This window comes from Hemitrygon akajei, chromosome 11 (assembly GCF_048418815.1).
Source record: "Hemitrygon akajei chromosome 11, sHemAka1.3, whole genome shotgun sequence".
Classification (NCBI taxonomy): Eukaryota; Metazoa; Chordata; class Chondrichthyes; order Myliobatiformes; family Dasyatidae; genus Hemitrygon; species Hemitrygon akajei.
This window is the reverse complement of record NC_133134.1, coordinates 88,020,974-88,026,324: the sequence shown is the minus strand read 5'-3', so window position 1 is coordinate 88,026,324 and position 5,351 is coordinate 88,020,974. Positions and strand designations below refer to the sequence as shown.

The following is a 5,351-nucleotide window of genomic DNA, read 5'->3' as shown; positions in this document are numbered from 1 at the left end:
TCCCAGTGGCCACACATTTTAATTCCACGTCCCATTCCCATTCTGATATGTCTATCCATGGCCTCCTCTACTGTCGAGATGAAGGCCACACAGCTGCAGGAACAACACCTTATATTCTGTCCGGGTAGGCTCCAACCTGATGGCATGAATATTAATTCTTCTAACTTTTGCTAATGCCTCTCCTCCCCTTCTTACCCCATCCCTAATTTTAAATTTTAATTATTTTTTTCTCTCTTTCCCTCTCACAATAACTCCTTGCCTGTTCTCCATCTTCCTCTGATGCTCCCTTCCCCCTTTCTTTCTTTCAAGGCCTCCCGTCCTCTGATACTCCCCCTTCTCCAGCCTTGTATCCTTTTTGCCAATCAATTTCCCAGCTCTTAGCTTCATCACTCCCCCTCCTGTCTTCTCCTATCGTTTCGGGTTTCCCCCGCCCACTTTCAAATCTCTTACTATCTCTTCTTCAGTTAGTCCTAACGAAGGGTCTCGCCCCGAAACGTTGACAGTACATCTCCCTATAGATGCTGCCTGGCCTGCTGCGTTCCACCAGCATTTTGTGTGAGTTGCTTGAATTTCCAGCACCTGCAGATTTTCTCCTGTTTGCGTGTTTGCTATTTATTCTTTTTGTATGTCTGCCTCTCAATCAATCTATCTATCTATCTATGTGTTTATCTGTCTAAGCCGACAAAATGCTGGAGGAACTCAGAAGCCAGGCAGCATCTTTGGCAGAGTAAGCAGTCAGCTTTTCAGTCCGAGACACTCCATCAGGACAGGTAGATAGATAGACAGACAGATCTCATGAGTCCAGATGAATGGACTTCGCCCAAAACCTTGACTGTGTATTCTTTTCCATAGAAGCTACCTGGCCTGCTGAGTTCCTCCAGCATTTTGCGTGTGTTGCTTGGATTACAGCATCTGTAGAATTTCTCGAGTTTGTGCTTCTACCTATCTATCATCTATCTAGCATTCTATCTATCTATCCAATTATATATACATCAATCCAGTCATTTATCTATGTATCAATGAAAGTATCTATCTATCCATCTATCTATCTATCTGTCTGTATGTCTCTCTATCTGTCAACCTTTGTCTGCTTACACAGCTATCCGCCCGTCTACCTACCTATCTATCTGTCTCTTCATCTATCGGTCTGTCTACTTATCAATCTATTTCCCCTCTGTCGCGTGTTCTCGCTCTCTCTCTCTCTGAAGGCCAAATTGCAGTTAATAGATTCTTATTATTCAGATGCTCCAAGACCAGTATTGAACGAGAGAGATGGCATCTCCCTGTTTTGGCGAATTGCAGGTTTTCTGGGTTACTGCTGTTGAAGCGTGCCATGACCAAAGGAAAAAATTTAATTGCATTGGCCGGGAATCGAACCCGGGCCTCCCGCGTGGCAGGCGAGAATTCTACCACTGAACCACCAATGCAAGTCGTGGTTCGGTTTACGTGGACTCCAGATTAGCAGTACACTTCTGAAACTATTTTTTGACATCATCAGAAGTTTCGCTTGTTGTCAACAGTATCTCCCACATAAACATAAAGTTTATCAACACTCCTTGCTTAGCTAAGTGCAGAGAATTCCAGCCTCTCAGATTTTTCAAATACTAGCTCATGTCAACCATAGACAAAGAACTTGCAATTGCCGGATTTCCCCTGCTGCCCTTCATCGACACATGGTCGTCGCCGAGCAATGCTAGTTATTCTAACTAGCGGTCACCCACCTGCCACTTTCTCTCTTGCCTGGACTCGCATTCTGCGGGTCTCTCGGTGTACACACGCGCTCCGTAAAGGACATCTGGAGCGCATCTGCTAATTATAACATCGCGGACCCTCTGCCTTCTCTTCAGGTTCAGCCACCTTGTTGCCGAGGTGCTGCGTCAGTTGACATTTCTCGCATATGAATTCGCCAGAGCAAAATTCTGTGAATCCGAACATAAGGCAGGACTAAAATGCCAAGCACACTCATCTACAAATTCTTCAGCCTGAGGTTCGGTAACTCCCTTGGCAAGTGAATCCTCGACTTCCCGACTAAAAAGCCGCCACGTATAATACACAAAAAATATTTCCGATATGCTTATTCTCAGTGCTGCTGCACTACTAGCAGGACGTTCGTCGTCCCTATGTATCCCTTGCACGTCTGAGCTGTGAACTGACTGCATGTCTCTCTCCCCTCACAGGTGGAATGGAAGGTATCGTTCGTTTCACTAAGCAAAGCCAATGTCAGCATCGGATGTACGTGATTTTTTTCCGTCTCTGTCTCCAACTGTTCCTGTCTCTCACTGTGAGAATGTATTCCATGTCTTTCTCTCTGGGGCTACATTCTCGGCATTTGTAACAGTCGCTGCTTGTACTTCAGATTCCAAGAATACGTATTTTTGGTTCGTAGTTTCGTCACTGTTTGCAATGTCCCTTCTCCATCTCCCACCATTCTCAGGGAGGCCCACATCTCTCTGTGAGTATGCCTGTCAATCTCGCACTGCCCAGTCCTGCCACAGACTCCAGCTATTCCTTACACTTTTCCTCTGCCCCCTCTCTCACTCAGTCCCGTGGCGACTGCCTACGTACACTACATTTGTACGCGAGGGGATCCAATATCCCTGTGGGATCGTTGGCTGATCAGGTAGGTTTAAACAAATTTGACAAGGGGTTTGAAACCGAAGTGATATTGGTAAAGATGAAGTAGTTTATTTTACACACAGGAGACAATGTGCAGTGAGACTCCGACCAGGGAGAGGCTAATGACAAGTCAAAATTTCAGTCGACAGGATTAGCTGCAACGTAAAAGGCGAACAGAATCGAAAAGGATGAATACAAGACCAAAGCTGTTATATTTGTTTGCACGCAGTGTACTAAAAAAGGTCGATGAACTTGAAGTACAGTTACGATTGGGACGTTATGATGTTTTAGGCATCACTGAATCATGTCTGAATGAAGATTATAGCTAGGCACTTAATGTCCAAGGATACGCGCTGTATCGGAAGGATAGGTAGAGGGGCTGGTGTGGCTCTGTTGGTAAAAAAAAAATCAATTATTAGAAAGAGGTGACAAGTGGTCGGAAGGAATTGAATCGTTTTGGATAAAGCTAAGCCTGGTGCTGGGTTCCAAGAGGGAATTTCTAGAATCCATAACAGCTGGGGGGAGGGGGGTGGTTAGAGCAGCTCCTTGTTGATCCCACTAAGGAAGCAACTATTCTGGATCGGGTGTTGTGCAAGGAACCGGAATTGATTAGCGAGTTTAAGGTAAAAGACCCCTTATGGGCAAGTGATCATAATATGATTGAATTCACCCTGAAATTTGAGAAGGAGAAGCTAAAGTAAGACGTATCAATATTACAGAGGAGCAAAGTGAATTACAGAGGCATGAGAGGATTTGGCCAGAATTGATTGGAAAAGAACACTGGTAGGGATGACGGCAGACTGTCAATGGTCCGAATTCTGGAAGTAATTCGGAAGGCACCGGATATATACATCTGAAAGGGGAGGAAGTATTCTAACAGAAAGATGACACAACCATGGCTTACAATGGAGGTCAAAGACAACATAAAAGCCAAAGACAGTGTATAAAATAAAGCAAAATTTAGTGGGGTTAAGGCATTGGGAAGCTTTTAAATAACAACAAAATGCAACTCAAAGGTGATTAAGAAGGTAAAGACGGAATACGAAAGTTAGCTAGTCAATAATATTCAAGAGGATACAAAAGATTTCTGCAGATTAATGAAGTGTAAAAGAAAGGAGAGTTTGGATATTGGGCCGCTCTAAAATGACGCTGGAGAGGTAGTCATGGGGGGCAAATAAATGGTGGACGAACTGAATCAGTATTTTGCATCATTCTTCACTGTGGAAGACACTAGCAATATAGTGGACGTTTCAGATGTCAGGAGTCATGAAGTGTGGGAAGTTACCATTACTACAGAGAAGGTTCTTTAGAAACTGACAGATATGAAGTTAGATAAGTCACCAGGTCCAGATAGTGTATGCCCCAAGGTTTTGCAAGAGGTGGCTGAAGAAATTTTGGAGGCATTAGTAATTATCTTTCAAGATTCACTAGATCCTGGAATAGTTCCGGAAGACTGTAAAATTGGAAATGTCACTCCACTCTTCGAGAGGGGAGGGAGAGGCATAAGAAAGGAAATTAGTTGGCAGTTAATCTGACCTCAGTGGTTCTGCAAGTTCTGGAAGTGTTCTGTGAGAACGCATTCTGAAGCGGAGGTTAAATCAAACATAATGAACGCAATGTGTAGGTGACGCCAAGAGTGGGATTGGGGTGATGTGAATGAAGTGTTCTGAAAATCAAGCGGATATGGCACTGAGGAAATTCCTGTCCTAAATGCCGATACAATGTTTGGCAATAGATGGAACAGTGAATCTGACGCAATTCCCTCGCTATTAAACGATACAGGGCCTGTTACCTCTTACCTTCACAGCTGAAGGACGGCGGAAATGATCAAAGCGTAAATCTAGTAAAGCAGAGATCCTGTGTTCAACTCAAAGCAGAGCGTTAAATTTATGGTATTAATTGCGTATGATGAAGACGGGTTTCATGCAATCGTCGCTACTCACCACACCTGCAAACATTACCGCAAAAAAAAGAAAGAACAAATAAAAAGTCTACAAACCGGCCGTTATAGCAATGTCCTCGGAGCGTGAGCCGGCAGGAACGGTTCGTGTAGGTGATATTAATGACATTTTAGATTATATCGTTTGTCGTTTTCTTGTGTTTTTTGCGTGGTGATGTTGGATTAGAGACAGCCAGTCGTACAAACGGCGGGCGCGTCCTGCTTTTGTGGGCTTGAACTGGCTCTGATGTCAAAGCATTTCAGTTCTTCTTGCGCAGGTCTTTCCTGCTCGAAAACTAAGTTGAAATGTATCGGGAGATCAGAATCATTTACACCTAAATGGTTCGTATACACGAATTTCTCATGACGACACTGCGCCTTAGCCTTGGACTGTTCGTTCCATGGATTACGCCTGCCTTGATGAAATTCCCCATCGGTTTGAGTGTATCGTAATATTATTTCAATTATTTGTAGAATCTCTGGTGTACATAATTCATAGAAATATGGGACACGATCTCTTGACGTCCACAACCTTCACCAACTTAGTGCTGTTCTGCAAGAGCGCAGTGATGTCGCTGATCCTTACCGCAATACAGGAACATCTACATGATGAATTGTGATTTTTGGCTTTATTCTGCAAAACGTTTCTCGGTATGCTTAATTAATACAGCATTAGTGGAATTTAACTGAAAACGTAATAAACATTACCGCTTCCGAGCATAAATTTAGGGTAGCAGTTGAATTGAGACGATAGTTTCCGCGTTGAAAAGTGACATTATTTCTTGAACCATAGAAG

General features: G+C 43.6%; 1 non-coding gene across 1 annotated transcript; it reads right to left on the bottom strand.

Moving 5' to 3' along the window:
- Positions 1-1,356: 1,356 nt before the first annotated feature.
- On the bottom strand, positions 1,357-1,427 carry trnag-gcc (transfer RNA glycine (anticodon GCC)). Its single transcript has one exon. It is a non-coding gene; the product is annotated as a tRNA-Gly (tRNA).
- Positions 1,428-5,351: the final 3,924 nt, after the last annotated feature.